Genomic DNA, 21,232 nt, shown 5'->3' on the forward strand with positions numbered 1-21,232 from the left:
AGGAAAGGATGACCAGAATCACCTCCAAACAGGCATCAAACCAATCCTTCTGCTCAGGAACTGTCCAGTAAGTTTGAATGTTGTGTCCTGCCTTACTTTGGTTTGTGAATCTATGTGTCACAGTCCAAAAAGCCAGGCAAACTCAAGTACTGCATTCAGCACTTTTGGGAACTGGTGTGGTACCTTTCCATAAAACTTGCTTGGTCAAGCTGTCCAGACCCACCTCCGCCTGCCTCTGAAGCTAGTTTGACTGCTGGTTTGACAGAGGACAGTGCTGCTTGGCAGGAGGGAGTGGGCCAAGACATTCATGAATTTCCTCCCTGCCTGGCGGGGCTGGAGCTGTCTGGCTGCCAGCATTAAGGCAGGGTATCTAACAAAGCTGTCCTCTGGCCCCGAGGAAAACAGAGGGCTACAGACAATACCCAGTGCAGGGAGAAAGATTGCTCCATACCTAGCTGGACCAGTTTCACGTTGGAGTGCTGGGCAGGTAATTCTCTCAGGGCCTGGAAGTGAAGTGATGGAGCAGGGGATAGATGTCACTGGTGACCAACAGCATGGCTATGAATCCCAGATGCAGGACCACTCATCTGTGCCAGCCCAGCCCTCAGGTCAGCCCCAGCCAGAGCCTGTCCAAGATGGCTTTGCACAGGCTACGGAAGGATTTTGTGGCCGATACACCTGAGGGCTGTGCTGCCATTCAGAGAGACCTGGACAGGCTGGAGAGCTGGGCAGAGAGAAACCTCCTGAGGTTCAACAAGGGCAAGTGCAGAGTCCTGCACCTAGGGAAAAATAACCCTAGGCATCAGTACAAGCTGGGGGCTGACCTGCTGGAGAGCAGCTCTGCAGAGAAAGACCTGGGAGTGCTCGTGGATGACGGGTTGACCATGAGCCAGCAATGGTGGCCAGGAAGGCCAATGGTCTCCTGGGGTGCATTAGGCAGAGTGTTGCCAGCAGGTCAAGCGAGGTGATCCTGCCCCTCTACTCAGCCCTGGGGAGGCCACATCTCGAGTACTGTGTCCAGTTCTGGGCTCCCCAGTACAAGAGAGACATGGAACTACTGGAGAGAGTCCAGCATAGGGCTATGAGGATGATCAGAGGGCTGAAGCATCTGCCCTCTGAGGAACGGCTGCGAGAGCTGGGCCTGTTTAGCCTGCAGAAGAGAAGACTGAAGGGGGATCTAATCTGTGTATAAGTACCTGAAGGGAGGGTGTCAAGGGGATGGGGACAAACTCTTTTCAGTTGGCCCATGCAAAAGGACAAGAGGCAATAGGCAGAAACTGAACCACAAGAAGTTCCGCCTGAAGGTGAGGAGGAATTTCTTTACTGTGATAGAGTAGTGGAACAAGTTGCCCAGAGAGGTTGTGGAGTCTCTTTCTCTGGAAATATTCAAAACCTGCCTGGATGCAACCCTGTCTAACATGTTCTAGGTGACCCTGTTTGAGCATGGAGGTTGCACTAGATCATCTCCAGAGTTTTCTTCCAACCTTACCCATTCTGTGATTCTGTGATTTTAGTGCATTCCCAGCAGACAGGGCAGCACAGTGTTCTCCCGGATGGCATTGCCAAGGATGTAGGGAATTTTGTTGTCCAACCAAGAGGCTGGCAGGAGAAGGGGTCCTGCTGGATTCAGGCTCTCTTCTCTTCCCCAGTCACAGTGAGGTAATGATCAGCGGGACAGGGAAGGGGTTTCCATTGGCAAGGCCAGGATGTGGGCACCCTGTGGGCACAGCTTGGGTGCCCCTCCAGTCTCCTCACATGTAGCTGGGTCGAGCACAGCCATAACCATGAGGCTGGCCTGGGCCCCAGTTGCTGGCCAGGGGGCTGGCAGTTCCCCAGAGACATGGTGAGAATGTCACATGGGAGTGACTCAGTCAACCTGCTTCAAGCTGGGAGCCAGACCCTGCAGAGACCTGGCAGGGCCATGGGGTCTGCAAATTCCCCTTCGCTCACCCAGCTTGTGGCCATCCCTGTGCCTTACTCCTGCACTGACCTCCCATCAGGTTCGCAGCAGGTGGCAAAGGTGTGCTAGGGGGCCTAGGGGCTTGCGGCAAGCTACCTCACCAGCTCCAGCCCAATGTCTGGATTGGACCCTCCCACCAGGACACTTTGAGCCAGCACAGCCACTTTCTATGCACTGGGTGGTGACAAACAGGCTGCACCTGGCAGAATTTCTGGCTGTTCTGCAGGAACAGGAGATGGGGAACAGGCCATGGCATGGCTCCGGGCTCCTGTGGGGATGGTGACAGTGCTGGCAGCAGCTTGCCCAGGCTCAGGTTTGCCAGGCTAGGGGCCAAGGTTGGGCCAGAAGCTCCCCAGCATGGTGAACAAGGGGCCAGACGTCCCCCGTCTGGCAGCATCACCCAGTTTCCCAAGATCTGATTCCTTCCCTGTAGCCCCAGCTGCAGTCCCTGTAATCATGGAATAAGGATCACTTCCATTCAGTGCTTGGAAGGATGCCTGAAACGCAACCACAAAGCAGAAGAGACCTAATTAGGTCTGAAATCTGGCATTTATTATACAAGCTGGCAAGCTCAACTTGTATAAACGATCTCCCTCAGAGCACCCAGGAGCCAGCAGAGGAGGCCCCAGCTCTCAGCAGGCAGCTGTCTACAGCTGTCAGGGCACTAAGCCTACAGCCATCACCTTTCTCCCTGCTGGAGGACAATGCAGGGAGGCTTATCAGACCAACACATCTCTGCTAAGCCAAGGCTCCTGCAGCCAAAACCAGCCCAGAGGCATGGATTTGGGGAAGGAAGAAGTGAGTAACATGCTGAAAGAAACAAGGGACTGCCACACAAAAAGTCTCAACAGAAGTCTCACAGGCTGTGTTTGGCCCAATATTTGGGGCAACCTGAGCTTAAGATCGGGGAGGAAATAAGAGCAAAGTAGTGGGGATGGGTCTGTTACATCTGGACATGTCTAAGAGCATCTCTGCTGCTCAGCCCTGCTCAGCCTCTCGGAGGAAAGTGACTGGCTGGCTATTCCTTGAAGATCCAAGTAGTTTCAGACCTGGCACTCACCAGAGAAATATTCTGGCTTCTGCCAGCAGCTGCTAAATGGTGGAGGGGCAGGAAATTTGAAAAACCTGTTTTCAGCTGACACAGTGCATGGGAAGAAGAAGCAATGTTTCCTTCCATCTCTAGTCCAGTGGGTAGACTAAGGCCTCCATGCAGGGTGTACATTTCGGAGAATGGCTGGCATTAGACTGATCCACTGTAGAAGGCTTTTATTATGGGCATAATCACCCATGCAAGCAATTGCACTATGCAGTCTTGCCTGTTCCTGCTCCTCTCTACAAGACAGCACCTAGAGCAGACTTCCCATTAGAAACCAACATGACTAGAGTTTCTTCTTTTTCTTTCTAGGCTCCTGGGAAAGGAGAAAATAGACATGAGAAAAAGGCAGCTGAAGGACCAGATCTGATGAGGACAGCTGCTGGCCAGCCAAGCACAAAGCTGAGGAAGCCAAGCAGCAAGCAACCTTTGGAAACATCCAACTGTTAGCCAAGGTAATGGCCAACATTTCGGCCATCTTTGCCATTTTGGCCAACCAGACAGCAGCACAGACGTGCCAGGGCACAGGTCATGGCTCAGGAAACACTACTTGAGGGCAGGTTTCCCAAGGGTTGCTGTGGGAAAGAGATGAGACAAATATAACCAAGATCTCCATGCTGTCAAAGCACCCTGTGACTCTTAAGAATGGGGAGGACATCGGCAGGACTCAAATCCAAATCCCCTTCAGAGGTAGCTCAACACAGACTTCACACTAGGTTGCCCGGGGCTCCATCAAGCCAGGTCTTAAAACTCCCTCGAAAAGAGATCCCACAGCCTCTCTGGGCCCATCTTTCAATGTCTGACTATCCTCACAGTGAACTTTTTTTTTCTCTAGGGCAACCTTCTCCATTTCTACCTTATAAACACTGCCCCTTTCACTCTTACACTGCCCCTTTCACTGTGCACCTCCGTTACCTGCAGCTCCCTGACTGCATGAAGTGAGCACAATTGCTGCATATTGAACAACTGCAGTACATCTTGTTTGTGAACTGGTCCCCTCAGACCCGCTTTGCAACTGCTACATCCCACGCAGGGGGCCCCGCCATATTGACCGAGAGGCAGGCAAGGAGGGCCTTGATCACTGCTGGCAGCCACCCAGTGGATCCACCCTTCCTGCACTGGCTCTTTCTCCCCCTTATTCCCCTCCTGGCCCTGGCCTTTCTAGCAGCCTGTTGCCCCTCAGACGCCAGCACCTCAGGCCTGTGCACCAAAGCGAACCCGTGCTGAGCTCCCCGAGGCCTTGTCGTAAGGCAGGATCACAGCAGAGAGCATGCGTGGCACTGCCTGCCTGGCGCCACCAGCAGCGCTCTACAGAGGGGCTGCGGCACCTCAAATGGCGGCGCCCTGCCCAGCTTCCGCCCAGCCGTGTCACGTGGCCTCATGTCCCGCCATTGCATCAGCCAGCCGCCACCCCGCCCCTCGGCCTGGCAAAAGGGGCGGGGCTTATCCTGAGCGTGACCACAACGACAGCCAATCGGAGAGGGGCGTCCGGTGCCCTCGGCAGGGGCGGGGTGGCTCTTGCCGCGGGGCTGGTGGTGCAGAGCGAGGGGCTGCGGCAGCGGCCGTGCAGGTAGGGGGTTGGGGGGTGCCGCGCCAGACTGGGTGCTGGCGGCAAGGCGCAGCACTGCCGGGTGTGAGCCTGCTGCAAAGTGTGCCGGGAGCCTGCCTCTGTCAGCGGCCATGGTGGATGCGAGGGCCAGAGCGACTGCGACGGCCTGCAGGACCTCTGCTGGGGCTCTGGGCGGCTTGGGGGGCCGTCGGCATTGGGTTTGCCCCCGCGACCTCTCTTTGCCTCCCAGAACGGTGTGGGCTGGGGGAAGGTTCCCCACGAGGGGGGCGGTGGTGAGAGGGTGGAGGCAACGGCACCGCTGGTACTGGAGCTGCTGGGAGAGGCTTTTCTTCCCGCCTCTCTCGGAGGCCGAGGACAGTGCTAAGTACCAGGTACAATACACAGGAGCTGGTCTTCTGTCACTGGTGTGAGTAAGGTAATGTGACTGCTTGCAGGGGTGATTTCCAGGCATCCTTACAGCTGACCCAGCTTGGAGCAGGTGGGTTGGAGCAGGAGATCTCCAGAGGACCTTTCCAACTGCAGCCATTCTACGATCCTATGCTTTATTCACCTTGAATGGTTGTAGGACTTAGGAGTTCTCCCCAGGGATAGGGCAAGGCAGACACAGTCTCTAACAGTTCAGTATCCAGGTGAACTTGGTATCTTCAAATACATGGTTTCAAAAAACAGGTAACTAGAGCTAGAACTGCAGACATCTGGGAGGTTGGAGGGGGTAGGTTTTGGATCAGCACCATTTGGGACGGATTGATGATTAATCTGGGGAGTTGGTGAAAGTAATTGTTAATGTGAGGAACCCCTTTTAAGGGATAAATGCAGTGATCCTGATGTTAGTGCTTGAGTTGACAACGTGATGTCTTGATGTAAGAGCCTTGTTCTTTGCTGTCCCCTCAGATTGCACCAAGGCCTGTCTGCTTTCCCTTGCACTTGCTTTTGACAGCTGTGGCTTGCAGTTTTAAGATGGAAGTTACACTAACAGCTAGCCAGATCAGGCAACGATTTATTGACTTCTTCAAGGAAAACAAGCACACTTATGTGCACTCTTCTTCTACAATACCCCTGGCTGATCCCACACTGCTTTTTGCCAATGCTGGCATGAATCAGGTAGGATTCCCTCTCTGGTACTGTGGTTCTTATGGACATTGCCTGTAGCAGTTGAAATCTATGAAGCTGTCTGCAGAGCTTTTGGAATGCCTGCCCCTTTTTAATAAGCTCCTCCTGGATTCCTGAACTTACCAGTAGTTTGTCAAGCTCTAGGTGCAGTCTAAAGCCGCTTGTAGCCTCTTAGATGGCAATGCATTTGCCTTTCTCCTCTCGGATAAACGCCTGCTCCAGGTGTGACTAGCTCTGTAAACACTTCAATTTGCAGGGAATTCAGTTTTCTCTTCACATTTTAGTGGCTGGTCTCTGGGCTGAGCTTGGTCACATTCCTCTGATTTCATTTTAGTGAGATTAAGATTTGTCCCTTTATATCCTGAAGACAGGGTTTTCAAACAAACTACAATCTCTTCCATGGATTGTTGGAAAGTCTTTGCTGTTTTCATGATCCCCTTTCATCACTTTGTTATAAAGAGGTACCTGGTGCATTTCCTGGGGTCCCCTGTTCTATTGCAGAGTTGGTAGAAACACTAGGAGAACTTCCTGAGTCTGCTGGGTTGACTGTGCAGCCGTGGGAGCACTGCCAGTATTCCTTCCTTGACCCTTTGGACCACAGCTGGTGCTGCAAATAGATGCATGAAGAATCCTGGCACAAATGACTAATAACTATTTTAATGAGTGGTTGGGGCTGGGCTACTGAAAGTGCTCTGCAGAAGATCAGCATACAGTTTTTGCTAACTATATTGCCAGCTGGTAATCTGGTTGCTTTCAGTCCCTTTGGAAGTCCTGGGGCTTGATGTGCTCCAGGAACATGTACATGTGCTGAGTTACAGCCAGTTTTACTCCTCCTTCCATGTAGGAGACAGCAGCCTTGATGGTTCTGAATGCTACTTTAGGTGTGTCCAGGCTGGTGGCATATCACGAGGTAGATAAAACTCATTGCCTTGCTTTTGCTAGCAACATTTGAAAGTGAGCTTATGATATTTTCCCTTCATTTAGATTTCTTTCTTCCTTTTCCTCTCAGTTCAAACCCATCTTCCTGAATACTACTGACCCCTCACACCCACTCGCTAAACTGAACAGAGCTACCAACACTCAGAAGTGCATCTGAGCTGGAGGCAAGCACAGTGACCTGGATGATGTGGGAAAGGACGTCTACCACCACACATTCTTCAAGATGTTGGGGTCCTGGTCCTTTGGGGAGTATTTCAAGGTAAAACTGGCAGCTCTGAATCTTTAACGCAAAGTTGCCCATCTCCATGATTTCAGCAAAGTGTTTGTCTACAAATGTACCAAGAGGAAAGAAAAGACCTCTACTCAAGAGTAGTTCCAAAGGTCCCCAAGGCATGTTGTGCTCCTTTGGAATAGATGAACATGGAGTAAAAACCCCACACTTCAGGATGTTTTGAGATTAGTCACTTGGTGTTTACAAAGGTGCTTATATTCTCACTGCTGGTTTGATGTCTTCAGGTAGAGGTTTTATTGGCTGTAGCCATGGAAAGGTGCGTATGCTCTGACTATGACCTCAAAGAGGAGTGATCATAACATAATGATATCCTTGCCCAAGCTTCTTGCTAGAGGAGGGTTCGACTTCACAAAAGGGATGTTAAGAATACAGTATAACAGCAGATTTCAAAGGGTTTTTTTTAGGCAGAGAACCTTCTAGGGGCTAATTTGACTGCATTTGGAAAGCCATATGAGATGTTCCGTGTACCTTGTGTGTTACATATATTAGTTTGCATATTTCTTATAACAAAAGTCTGTAAATTCTTGACTGTTTCCTCTGTGGAGAGCTGTTCTGGTCCAGCTTCTGTCTGGTAGACCTAATAGCACAAGGAGACGTCTGGAGAGACTTGGCTGAAATGTTGTGTGGAGACTAGTTTCCTGATCTTCCGAATGACCCTAAGTCAGGCACAGAAGGTTTCTGCATGTTTGAGAGACTCCCTGGGTAGACTGTAGTCAGCTAGTGAGTACAGCAGCTGATATTCTGCATGGGCAGGTGTTGCATGTTGAAGAGAAGCTTCCTTTTACTTGCTTACTTCATCTTTCCTTCTACAGGAACTTGCTTGCAAACTGGCTCTGGACCTTCTCACCAAGGAGTTTGGCATCCCTATTGAAAGACTCTATGTTACTTACTTTGGTGGAAATGAAACTGCAGGATTGCAACCAGACCTGGAGTGCAAGCAGATCTGGCTGGATTTGGGGTAAGGTCCTACAATCAAGGAAGCTGCATGTTTTGATAAGCAATAGGGAAGGTATCAGCTAGGCAGCGTTGGAGGCTTCTTTTGTGGCTTGAGGGGGACAGATGTCTCTGGTCCTGCTTGCCCAAGTGTGAGTGCACTTCTGACTTTTGGTAGTTCTACCCAGTTTAGCCAGCAGATGCAAGAGGTCAATACTGTTGAGGAAGGTGGGTTTGAACTGAGAGGAAGTCTAAACCAAGGAAGGCATCTGGGACCTGTCTCCAGCACTCAAAAGTACAGCTTTGTGTTGACAGGCGCTCCTTTGCATCAGGAAATCTTTAATTTTTCACAATTTAGGCAACTGTCTGCCTTTGTTCAGAGAAAGGTGGCATGCCTTATGTGGCAGAGTAACAGGCGTATCTGGCATATCACAAATAATGTTTGCAGGGTGGTAGAACTGCAAAGCCAAAGGGAAGCACTAGTGTTAGATGGAAGAGGCCAAGACCTGTACCCTAGCTCTTCCAATTCAAAATTTCTTGTATAAACTTAAGAACATAAGTGCCCTGCTAGGTCAGACCAACAATCTTTTCAGTTCAGTGTGTTGTCTCTGACAGCAGGAGGAGGAGATGCTATTCAAAAAGAACAGGCAGGCCTGGCTGTGGTCTGCACTCTTTCCCTCATCCATTTCCAGCATCTGCAGTTGTTGGATTAAGGACAATAGAGCGTGTGACCTCAAGGCAGGCAAGGAAGGGTTGGCTACTGGTGACACTCAGAGTTCATGAGGGGTTAAACAGGATAGATTTAATAAAGGACGTAATGCTCCAAACTGCACGGGAAGCCCTGGGAATCGCACAGAGGAGTCACTGATGGGAGGCTGCCGGAGGCATGGGTCAGACACACGAGTGGGACGCCCAGACAAAGCTCCACTTGGATCCTAAGGGCTTCTTAATCTACTAGAACTGTTCCCTTGTCTCTGCTTTGCTAAGCCTGAGTAGCTGCTGGCTGGGAAGCAGCTAGACATTGTTGACAAAATGGAATGTGCATGCCTGGGCATGATGGGAATTTGGTCAATGTGTAGTTTCACACGCTGGGCCTGCTATCATGTACTCTGCCAGTCACTGACTCTTCAACAGATCTTCTGCGGGTGCTCTCACTACAGAGGGATACCCTTCTATTCTGTTTATGTTGTAGGGACCTGCACCTCTAAAGTATATCTGATCCTACTTTGAGCCTGTTGGATTTTTGTAACTCTCAGTCATAGTCCACCCTCAACCTCCTCCCCTCCAAACTGAAGACTCTTACTATTTCCAGCTTCTCTTTGTAAAGCAGAAGTTCTACCCCTAGGTAGTTTTAGCTGCCCTCTTCTGTTCTTTCTCTGCCTCTGCCTCACCCTCCCTGAGATGTGGAAACCTGAACTGCACTTAGCAGTCAAGCTGTGAGTATGCCAAAATTTGATGTAGCAATGAAATGCCTTTGGTATTGTGGCTGTTGCCCCCTGTGAAACCTGTTATGAACCCCATGACACAGATCTAGACTGTGGGGCAAAACCTGCCTAGCATGCATTAAAGTGAGATAGCCACTTTTGTTCCTGACTGAGGCTTCATTGAGAAGTTCTGTAGGCCTCTGCCTACTCAGCAAGGAATCTGGGTGGTAGGATCGTGAGAATTAAGCTCTTGGCTTGGTCTGTCACAGGACCCTGACCACTCTTCTGCCCATTCAGGGAATTGCTGAACTGAAATTTCTTTGATACAGTCTTCAATTCAGGGGATTCCTGCCTTGCCATGAGTCTCTGTTGTTCAACAGGAGTTTCTTATTACCGGTTGGCTGAGAGTAGGATTCTGCCTGGCAATATGAAGGAGAACTTCTGGGAAATGGGAAACACAGGCCTCTGAAGCCCTTGCAGCGAGATCCACTATGACCGGATTGGGGACAGAGATGCCTCGCACCTGGTCAATCAGGATGACCCCAGTGTCCTGGAAATCTGGAACCTGGTGTTCATACAGTTCAGCTGGTGGGTGAGACCTGCATTTCCAGGTGGCTCCGGTTTTGCATGGGAGTTTACTCAGGCTGTGTAGTTAGTGATGGCTCCTAGCACAAGACCACATTTTTGACCGTTCTGCCCATTTTTCTTCTGAGCTGCTGAATGGAGAGCACAGCTGAACTATGAGTCCTGGGACTTGCATTTATCCATGCTGTTCCTCATTAGACATGTAGAGTCCCATTAACCACAAGCCATCTCTCCTGTCAGCCTTAACCCCAACTTAGCAGTTTGGCCACTTTCTCGGCCCTCTGACTCAGATGTCTTTACTGCTTTGCTGTTTGCTACAGCCTCATTCCTGTACCTACAAACACCTTCAGCAGTTTAAGCCTTGTAGAAAGCTTTTGAACTTTGGTATTGCACCACTGAGAAGTTAGAGAAGTCGTGGTGCTTGGAGGCTGGGCACGCTACCATTGACCGAGGGAGAATCCATATGAGCCTTGCTCTTCATTCAGTCCTGCAGGGTCACCCTTCAGTGTCTCCCTGTCTCCCATCAGGCTCTTGAGGTCAACAGGTTTGGGACTGCTGACCATTCCTTTTTTTTCAAGAAGCTGTGCACTTTGCAATGTTCTGTCCCCCAGCCAGCTTGAACAGAAGAGGTTGGTTATACCTGGTTTTGAGGGCAAATTAGGAATGATTCCTCAGCTCACTAGTAGGGTTAAGTGGGAAAGAGATGCCATCCTGATCTGGGTCTAGGTTGTTGTTGAGGTTCTTGTTAATTATATTTTATCACAGTTCCCCTGTGTGTGATTTGTGTATGGGCCTGTCTCTTAAATCTTATGCAACAAAATCTCATGGAGAGGAGAGATGGGCATGTCTCTGCAGTGTCTCTCTCCATAATGGCTTGTCTTTCCTTTTGGGTTTGGAAAGGGAAGCTGATGGGAGTCTGAAACCTCTTCCCAAGAAGAGTATTGACACTGGGATGGGTCTGGAGAGGCTGGTTTCTGTGCTGCAGAACAAGATGTCCAACTACGACAGTGACCTTTTCATTCCTTATTTTGAAGCCATACAGAAGGTATGAACAGGGTAGTCTGGGCTTGAAGACTGACCCAGCTTTGTCTGTTTCCCTATTTCCTGGACCCTCAGGGAGATGTAGGGAGGTGATTGGGCAGGGATAGTGTCTGCAGATCTCTGCTTTCCCAGCTAGGGTGAGCTCTGCAGATTTGTCCTTTGCTGAGGAGGGTAGAAACTCAGGCTGGCCCAACTGATTGCTACCTTGGGGTATATTTCCAGGGCAGAATGAGGGACATGAGCAGTGCGGCTTTCCCATCTATTTCCTGTGAGCTGTCCTAATCGTGTACTCCTTGGTTATCTCTGACAGTGGGAGATGCTCTGGCCAAGAGCCATCCTTTTGCCAATGATAGATAGCACATGTTGCCACTGAGTACTAGACTCAGAGACAGAATTTGTCCTTCAGACTTCTACCCAGAACCTCATGTTGTGCTAATCTGCAGAAATCCCCTGCAGAGAGGAGATCTCTGCCCTAAACCATGAATGGTCACTTGCAGAACCAGTGTGCAATTACTCTGTCTTCCTGGGTGGGGAGGGCTGTTACCAGTGCCAGGAACTAACTGTCATGAGCCCTCTGTGTAATACACATTTATTCCTATGGAAGTGTCAGAGCTCTCCAGCTGCAGATTGTACTGGAGAAAACACGGAAAGCTCAGATACTTCCTGATCCTCAGAAGGATGTGGGGCAGAACTTCAGAGTTAGAGCTACAGGGCCACCTTTCCATATGTTAAAGCCATCGACTAGGCAAAGCAAGTGTGTTCTTGTTTTCCTGCTGTGTGTGGATTTGCTGGAAGCCTGACTGTGAGGACCTTGGCCCATGGTGCAAGATTTGCACCATGTGCAGCCACTCCATTATTACAGCAGTGCCTTTCTCATGGGTAGAGATAGAGACATCCCTAAAAAAGGGAAGCTGGGACCCACATGACAGAATTGGAAAGGCTTTTTCCTGGGCAGGTTAATACCAGGCTGGAATCTATGAGCCAGTGCACAAAACAGATGTTTTCTTTTTTGGATCACCGTTGACTCTGTCCCTCTCCCTACCTCTGCTCCCTTGGGTTTTTTATGCTGTGGTAATTTTACTCTCCCTTCCTCTGGCCCTGGGCATCCTTTGGCCCTGCAAATGCAGGCTGTGGCACCATGTGGAGCCCAGCAGCTCTCTGTCTTCCCTGGATACATCAGCTCAGCTTCTTGTAAGAGGAGTGTGCCGTCTCTGAGCCCTGGGAAGGGAGGGGAGATGAGGCTAACTTGTTAGGTGCTTCCCCTGCAGTTCTGCCACAATGCTGATCCTCCCCCCCCCTACACTGTGCCAATTGCCTTCTCTCTGCACAGGGCACTGGTGCCAGGCCGTACATGGGACAGGTTGGTGCTGATGATGCAGATAGCATAGATATGGCCTACTGTATGCTGGCTGACCACGCACGAACCATCACGCTGGCCCTTTCTGATGGGGGCAGACCTGACAACACTGGCAGAGGGTAAGAAGGGAACTGCCATGCTGCTGCTGCTTCTGTTTTGTTCAGTACAGCTTTCCTGAGGGGAGTGGAGTCTTGTGAGTCTGTGAAATGTCTTTGAAGGCATCACTAGAGCAGTAGATAGAGGAGTGTTTGCCACAGTATATTTGATACTTCAAAAAGCCCTGCAGCACAGTCCCCCAAAAGATGAAGACACATCAGTCTGAAAGCTCTAGTGAGTACCAGTCCCACTGTATCAACCCCCAGAAAGGATCATTATGGACAGGTGGACACAGAACTACACTTGCAGTAATGCTGCTGTCAAAAATGTAATGAAATTTGGGCTGGGGCACTGTGCAGTGGGTACCACTCATAGGACTGGTTCTGGGCACCTAGTGAGTCTGAGGAACAGGGCTGAGGCCAGGCACTTCACCTCTGGCTTGCTGCTGGAGAGAACAGTTAGTTGAGAGAAAATATGGAGAGAGGGTGAACAAGCCGGCATTCTTGGTCCTGGAAGGGGATGCTGGTAGGTGGATACAGAGGGATCTTATGAGCATGAATCGGAGATGTAATGTTAGCATGAGGGCTTGTGCTATCTCCTAGGTATGTGCTGAGGCGGATTCTCTGACGGGCTGTGCGCTACTCCCATGAGAAGCTCAATGCCCCCAAGGGCTTCTTTGCTACACTGGTTGATGTTGTGGTACAGTCATTGGTAAGTTCTCTTTTCACTCTGCTATATGTGCTAGCCTGTGCAGATCACCATGCTGAGGGGCTAATCCTCTGGGCTGTGTAGGGGGATGCCTTCCCTGAGCTGAAGAAGGACCCAGATATGGTGAAGGACATCATCAACAAAGAAGAGGATCAGTTCCTGAAAACGCTCACCAGAGGACGTCGCATCCTGGACGGGAAGATCCAGAGCCTGGGAGACAGTAAAAGCATCCCCGGTAAGGCTGTGACTTCTTTCCAGATGAACCAAAAGATGTTTATCATTTGGGACTGAGTCAGGGCTTGGCTGGGCTGGGAGCTGCGAGCTGGAGTCAAAAGCCTGTTGCTCAGCGTAGGGCCACCCCATTTTTCTTTTGTCTGTGTTCGCTTCCTTAGATCTGCAGCAGCCCAGACACAACATGCTAGTGTGATCTCTCTGCCCTGAGCATGCCAGTGAAGAGCTTATCAGGTGGTCATGTTCACCAGAGGCTTGTTTTCTACCCTGCCAATTACTGACTGCCATAGCACAGAGCCAATTGGGTGGGACAACCAGTTGAGAGCTGGAAAAGGGATATTGGCTCAAGGAACAGGAGTGCTGACTGCTGTTTTTACTCTGCAGGTGACACTGCCTGGCTTCTGTATGACACCTATGGTTTTCCTGTGGATCTCACTGGGCTGATTGCAGAGGAGAAAGGCCTTGTTGTGGATATGGAGGGCTTTGAAGAAGAGCGGAAAAACGCACAGGTAGACAACATCTCGAGGGGGCACTGGTCTGAGAGGATGCAAGGAGAATTCCCAATCTTTAAGCTTCTGGTCATGAGACTGCTCCTTTCTTATGTGTACACTCAAATGTCTGTGCCCTATGGGAGAGTCCGGAGCACACCCTGAGACTTCCTATGGGACATGCCTTTCCTGTGTAGCTGAGACTGTGTTTGTACACTAAAGTTGTGAGGCCTGTGGCCTCGAACTCAGCCTTCAGACAGAATTACTGAAGTCCTGGGAGCACCTTCCCTTGTTCCCATGGAAGTCCTGGGTCTCCCTGTCTGAGAAGCAGAGCGTCCAGTCAGGCCTGTAGCTTGGATGTGTCTCCTGACACATGCAGTACAGCAATATAGGGTAGCATGGATGAGCAGGCCACGTACTTGACCTGCCTCTGCTGGGTTCAGACTTGCTTTGAGTGCCTGCTGGCAGTGCTGGAACAGCCTGCCCTGAAGCCAGAAGAGGTGGGAGCATTCTACCAGGTGGCGGGTGTTTGCCCAGAGCAAAGCTCTGTGCCAGGTGATCCTAGGAATGCGAGAGCGAGAGCTGTGTGTCCAGGCTGGTGTGTGCAAGCCAGTGCTGAAGTGGGTTCTCTCAAACTTCTGTGCTTATCACTTGCAGCTCAAATCCCAAGGCAAGGGTGCTGGAGGGGGGGACCTTCTAATGCTGGACATTTAGGCCATCGAAGAGCTAAGGGCCCGAGGGCTGGAGGTGACTGACAACTCACCGAAATGCAGCTACACTTCAGATCCAAGTGGTGCCTATGGTATGAGAAAGCCTTCTCAGAACCATCCTCTACTGCCAAACCTTTCCTCATACATCTCACAGGCAGGAGCTTCTTTGTCAGGTCTTCCTGGCATTTGCCTCAACAAGGGTCCCTCTGAGTTTATCTTCCTTGGGGCATGAAAGTGGGTGAAATGCGTGCACATGAATAGCACATTTGTAATAACTTGAGCAGAGAAAGAGAATTGCAGACTGTCCAAGGGCTGCTCTAGGGACTGTTCACATCAGTTGCTGCTCACCTGATCAGAGAGACCTAAGGGGACTCTTCCCCGCAGCTTCTTGTCTCCATGCTACAGTGTCTGCATTTCCTACGTGCCCATTGCCAGTGCCACACAACTTTGCAGATGCTCCTCAATCTATTAGTGTCCTTGGCCTGCTTGCTGGTTTTGGCTCTTGCTGCTAATTCTTTGATACAGCCACATAGGCTGCTGGCTTGTATTGTGAAAGTGTGGAAAAAAGTGTCATTCTCTGCCTTGAAAAGTATTGAATCAAATTCCCTCTTCCTCAGCTAAATGTTGTCCTAGTTCTTCCTCTTTACACCTGTTTGTGTGTATAACTGCCATGAGCTTGTGCAATAACTGGGAGCCTTTGCTATGAAGTTCTGCTTCTACATGGTATCTGCAAGGTTTTCCTATTCTACTGACACTGCCTGTCCTCCCGGTGACAGATTTTGGGAGCCTTGTGGCCACAGTGAAAGCCATCCGCAGGGAGAAGTTTGTGGAGGAAGTGTCCACTGGCCAGGAGTGTGGGATAGTACTGGACCACACTTGCTTCTGTGCTGAGCAGGGTGGGCACATGGGCACATATGACGAGGGCTACATGGTCAAGGACGACGCCAGCAGGGAGGATGTGAGTGGGCTTGAGAGCCTGTCATAGTCTGAGCTGGGGCCTGGGCGGGTGTGTTCAGAGAGGAAGAAGGTGTCAAACAAGCTCTAGCAATTCCATGTCCGTAGCAGGCGTCAGACATTGCACAGGTTTCCTTCTTGGGGGTGCAGCATAGCACAGGTGTGCTGGGGTTTGCTCCCCTGCTTCTTGGGAGGCTTCACTAAACTTCGTAACTTCATGCTGCAGTGTTAGGCTGTCACCAGGATGCAGGTGCCTGCAGTGGTGGTGCTGGGACATGGTGCTTCTGAGCCGTGAAGTGGGGAGCTGATTCAGCTCTGCCATGCCCCATAACTGTGCCCCACCTTGTCCTTCATTCAGTTCTCTGCTTTGCAGCCTGCATACTATGCCTGCAGGGGCTTAGCTTGCTCAAATCACATGCACCAGTCCAGCTTTCCCTCAGCTGAGTCTTTTCCAGTTGCAGTCAAGGCCTCTGGCTAGACTGTCTGTCTCCCCCTTGGTCTGTCTCCCTCTGCTCACTGAGTGCCTTTCCCTCCTTGTACAGAAAACAGAGTTCATGGTGAAGAATGTGCAAGTCCGAGGGGGCTATGTGCTTCACATAGGAACTCTGTATGGGAGCTTGAAAGTAGGAGATCAAGTCCATCTGTCTATTGATGAGGTGAGTTAAGACACAGTATAATAGATGGCTTCACCTCTCAATTCTGGGAGGTTTTAGCCATGTCGTTCCATTAGTGCTGCTCTGGGATGAGAGTCTGCTCTCCCTGCAGCATGTGGTGCAGGCAAGTAGCATGGCTCTTCCAGTTGAGCTGGAGTAATGGCCCTCCTGCCTGAGATCTGGCTTCCTCCTTCTGCAAGGCAGATAACACCCTGCTGGCTCTGAGCTACGGACACTGGCTTTTGCTGATCCGTAGCAGAATCATGTTCAGGGCATGACTGGGAGCTGAGACATGTATGCTGCCCCACTGGCTTGGGGATGACAGCTGAGAGCCTGGGTGGGCTGCCCTGGTCCAGACATTGCTGTAGCAGGCTCAGCCTGCCGAGTGAGCGCTGGGCTAAGCCCAAGTCTGCAAAATGCATTTCCCTTCCCTGAAGGGGCTCTTCTGGAGCAAAAAGGAAGGCTACCATCTTGCAGCGCTTTTACCTATTGAAGAGGGGAGACAGTGTCTGTGACCTGGTCTGTCCCTGGCCTCTTTCCAGACAGGCCCAGTGAGGGGACATCCTGGGAAATGCTGTGTGCAAACTGAATGGGAAATGCCCTACTCCCTAAGCCAAGGCTCCAGGGCAGTGGATTTGATGAGCCTGAGGTCTCCTCAGGCTAGTTCAGGTTTCGCTTGAAACTGCACCATAAAATGCACTTCCCTTGCTAGAGACTCTGCAGTGCAAGGCCCTATTTAACAGTGGCTTCCTGCCCTAGACCAGGCGGAGGTCAGTCATGAGCAACCACACGGCCACCCACATCCTCAACTTTGCCCTGCGCTCAGTGCTGGGGGAAGCTGACCGGAGGGGGTCATTGGTGGCACCAGACAAGCTGTGGTTTGACTTCATGGCTAAGGGAGCCTTGTCTACCCAGGAAATCAAGAAGGTTGAAGGGATTGTCAACCAGATAATCGACGAAGCGAAGGTGAGTATGGCTGTCAGGTTCAGAAGGACCTTGTGGGCTGGGATGGTACTCAGTCAGTTCACTGTCCAAATTCTGTAGAAAGGATCCTGTTCTTTTCCTGGCAGACCCAGGCATAGGCTTGCCACAGTGTCTGTACCAGCCTCAGTGGACGACTGGGGCACCAGTTTTCAGAAGAAATCTGGTGTGAACCCCATTCATTCTGTGCTTTCTCCTCCCTGTGACTGAACTGTGCAGTGTAACATGGGTTTATGTTTGTTGCCATTCCCCAAAATGTTCCAGGTCAAAGATAAGTTTTGCCTTGGTCACCAGTTCCCATTGACTCTTCTCACATGGACTGGCTCTCTGTGTTCAGTCTTTATGTTCAGCTGGATAGGGACATAGGGACGTAGTTAGGAAAAAACGCCTTGGGTCAAATTTTTGTATGATCTGGGATGCTGGAAGTTTGGCCCAGCAGGAGTTTGCTGAGCTACTGATGCAGTATTGTGCACAGATGTGAATGACCTCAAGAAAATTTTGATACCTTGCTCTGTTCACTGGTTCTGAGGCCTCTCTAGGGATGGAGTAATTGCTTGCCTGCTCTAGTGTCGTATTAGCTATGAGAGCCAAGGAGAACTTGACAGAGTAGTTTCTCAGGCCTGGCTGGTGATGTGAGCCAGACCCACTATGATGTGAGAGAGTTGCTCTGCCCAGCACAAGCCCTGTCTCAGAGCAGACCGTGGAAGGAACCCTCCACGCTGCTTGGGAGTTTGTAGTTAGAAATCACTGAATGTGGAGGAGCACACAGGGTCTGAGCAGGCCCTGGTATCAGGAAACTTGAAGATGGAGTAGCTGTTAAACAATTTGGGATCCCTGCAGCTCAACAAACTGTCACTCCTGTGAGGTACATAACTTTCCTTTTAGGATATTTCAGAGGAAGCCAGGATTCTGTGGGAATGCAGGCCTTTGATAACAGCTGGCAGGACCAGTTCTTCTCTGCACTCCTTTCCTGTCCTCTGCAGACTGTGTATGCCAAGGACTGCATTCTCGCAGCAGCCAAAGCTATCCAAGGCTTGCGGGCTGTTTTTGAGGAGACCTACCCCGATCCTGTCCGTGTGGTCTCAATCGGCATCCCTGTGGAAGAGCTGCTGGCTGACCTCTCTGGCCCCGCAGGCTCGACCACTTCTGTTGAGTTCTGCGGAGGGACGTGAGTATCTGGAGAGGCAGTGGAAGGCAGTGGGGTGGGTGAAGAGGAGTCCCTGTGGATCCTGAGTTCCTGAAGGTCTGCTGTAATGTGTGCTGGGCACAGAAGGGTGAGAGCTTGAGGTAATGATTATAAGCCTCAGCGTTCCCAGTGCACTGTCCTGAGTAAAGCTGTGTTTCCTGTCAGCCTTTGCAGACAGGGAAACTGCCTATACACCTATGTCCCTGCCCACACATACTGTCTATGGCAGTGCTGGGAGCATAGTCTTTGCCACCCTTTTTTCCCTCTTAGACTTTTAATGGCTGAGTTGAGTCCTGTCTCCACTCTTGCTGCATCTCCTTTATTTATTTATTTATTTATTTATTTGTTCCCATGCTGATACCTGCTGAGATTTTTAACCCTCTCCTGTGAGTTTGTGTCTGGGTTCTTTCAAAGGCACTTGCAGAACTCCAGCTATACTGGCCCCTTTGTGATTGTGTCAGAAGAAGCAATTGCTAAAGGCATCTGGAGGATAGTTGCAGTCACCAGTGCTGAAGCTCGAAAGGTAAGGGAGAGGCAGGAGATAATCTTCTGTGAAATCTGTGCACTGCAGGAAATCACTGGAGCATGCACACACACATGGTAACCCTCTACCGAGGTTCCTTTCAGTCAAGTTTGGCCAGTATTTCTACTGGGATAACTCAGCGCCACAGGGTATCGTTATGAGTACGTAAAGGACTCCTGGCTTGAACTCCAGCAGCCCAGTCACAGAAAAGGATGTTGCTGTCAATGAAGGTTGTGCTGGAAGTCTCTGTGTATGACATAGCTGGAGGAGAGAGCTGGAGGAGTCTAAGCTCTAGCTGTCGTGTTAGTGGGGCAGAAGGGCATAGGGTGGATCCCAGAGGCGGCTGCAGGGCGAGCTCACATTGATTTGCAGGATAGGCTGCAGATCTAAAGTCCTCTTGGGGGCGTAAGTGTCAGAATTTATTCGGGCTTGGTACTGTGCTCTCCATTGAGTGTGGGAATGGCAAGGAGTCTCCGTGTCTGGAACTGCAGCATATGGTTCTGGGCAGAGGTCAACTTGGTAACTCTCTCTGCAAAGCATAACTTGAATTTTATTCTGCTAGGCCCTCAGGAAAGTAGACAGCCTCAAGAAATTGCTGTCTGACCTGGATGCCAAAGTGAAAGTGCAGAGAGCTCCCAACAAGGATGTGCAGAAGGAGATTGCAGATCTTAGTGAGGTGAGGATGGGGGCACTAGAGGGGGGTTCAACTCGGCTAATAAAGGCCACCTGCCACGTGCACCGCTGGCTGTGCTTGAGGGGCTGGACCGGGCTGGGCCGGGCTCCCCTCTCCCTCCCTCCCTCTTTCCCTGCTTTCCTCGCGGGGTGGCCGGCCGGAGAATGCCAGTGGATCACCGCTGCCTGCGGGGCCCGGAGGAGTCGCAGCCGCCGAGATGTGGGCAGCGGCTGAGGAGTAAGAGGAGGAGGAGGAGGAGGAGGAGAGGAGGTGCGGGACCCGTGCGCCTTGCGGCCGTTGTTCGCACGCATGGGGCTGCTGAGCCAGGCCGAGGGCTCGGCCTACGTGGAGCTGACGAGCGGCACCAAGGTGCTGTGCGCTGCCTGGGGCCCGTGCGAGGTGGCTGCGGCGGCGGAGCCAGGCGTTGGCCACGGCGGGATGGTTGGTGTGTGAGTTCCGGCGCACGCCCTTCGCTGGGCGTGGGTGGCAGGCGGCAGCACGCGAGGCATCGACGGAGAACGAGGCGGCGGCGGCGGCACTGCGTGAGGTGCTGGAGCCAGTGGTGCGGCTGGCACGTTACCCGCGCGCGCACCTCGCCATCAGCGCGCTGCTGCTGCAGGACGGTGGCTCCACCCTGGCCGCTGCCGTCAGCGCCGCCGCACTGGCACTCGCCAATGCCAGTGTGGAGATGTACGACCTGGCGGTGGGCTGCGCCCTGTCCCGGCCGCCCGATGCCACCGCCGCCTACTGGCTCCTGCAGCCTAGTGAGGCCGAGGAGCGCTGCCACCCTCCTCACCGTGGCCCTACTGCCCTCCCTCAACCAGGTGTCGGGGCTGCTGGGCTGTGGCCAGGGCGGCCCCCCGACAGCTGGGCCCAGGCCCTGCGCCTCGGCCTCGATAGCTGCCACCGCCTCTACCCCGTGCTGCGGCAGAGCCTCCTGCGCTCTGCCCGGCGCCGTGCCACCCCCTCCACTGCCTGAGCCGGCCTGAAGGGCTCCCTCCGCTGCCGCAGGCCCCAGAGGCCAGCAGAGCAGCCTCATACTGCTAGAGCCCCCAGATTTGTCCCTCTGCACTGCCAGAGGCCTCTCTGGAGCAGCCCCCCACTGCCCGAGCCCGCTGGAGCCCAGCCAAGCAGCCGCCTGCACTGCCAGAGACCCCCAGAGCCTTCCTGAGCAGCCCCTTGCAGCACCGCAGACCTCCCAGAGCACCCCAGCTCCTGCCTGAGCAGCCTGTCCATATTGCTAGAGCCCACCTCCCCACCTTGAGCAGCTTTCACACCACCCAAGCCCCCCAAAAGCAGCCCCCCAACACACACATTGCCTGAGCTGCTGCGTAGTAGACCCCATATCACCTCAGCTGCCAGAGCCTGCCTGTGCCCCCCTCCCCTCCACACCACTGAAGTGCTCCTGGACCCCCCCTCTGTCCCAAGGGACTGGCCACACTGCTGAGATCAGCTGCTTTAACCACTGGATCCCCCCAATAGTATCTTTGCACCTGCTGGAGCCCCCAGGTCAGCCACCCGTGCTGCTGGAGCCCACCAGAGTCTACTAGGCCACCCCTGGACTCACCAAGGCCCAAAGCTTGGAGGTGGCCCTGGTGCCAAGGATGAGACTGCTATGTCCAGCCTGTCCATTACCAACACCCCACCACAACCAGCCACACAACAGGACTCGAGCAGCCCTGGCAGGAACCATCTATCACTACAGCCTGTGCGTCACTTGGACTT

General features: G+C 52.1%; 2 pseudogenes; both read left to right on the top strand.

Annotated features, from left to right (window-relative positions):
* The first annotated feature begins 5,578 nt into the window (after positions 1 to 5,578).
* Positions 5,579 to 19,501, top strand: LOC134149670 (alanine--tRNA ligase, cytoplasmic-like; annotated as a pseudogene).
* A 170-nt stretch (positions 19,502 to 19,671) lies between these two features.
* On the top strand, positions 19,672 to 20,499 carry LOC134149777 (exosome complex component MTR3-like; annotated as a pseudogene).
* The last annotated feature ends 733 nt before the right edge of the window (positions 20,500 to 21,232 follow it).

This window comes from Rhea pennata, chromosome 21 (assembly GCF_028389875.1).
Source record: "Rhea pennata isolate bPtePen1 chromosome 21, bPtePen1.pri, whole genome shotgun sequence".
Taxonomy (NCBI): domain Eukaryota; kingdom Metazoa; phylum Chordata; class Aves; order Rheiformes; family Rheidae; genus Rhea; species Rhea pennata.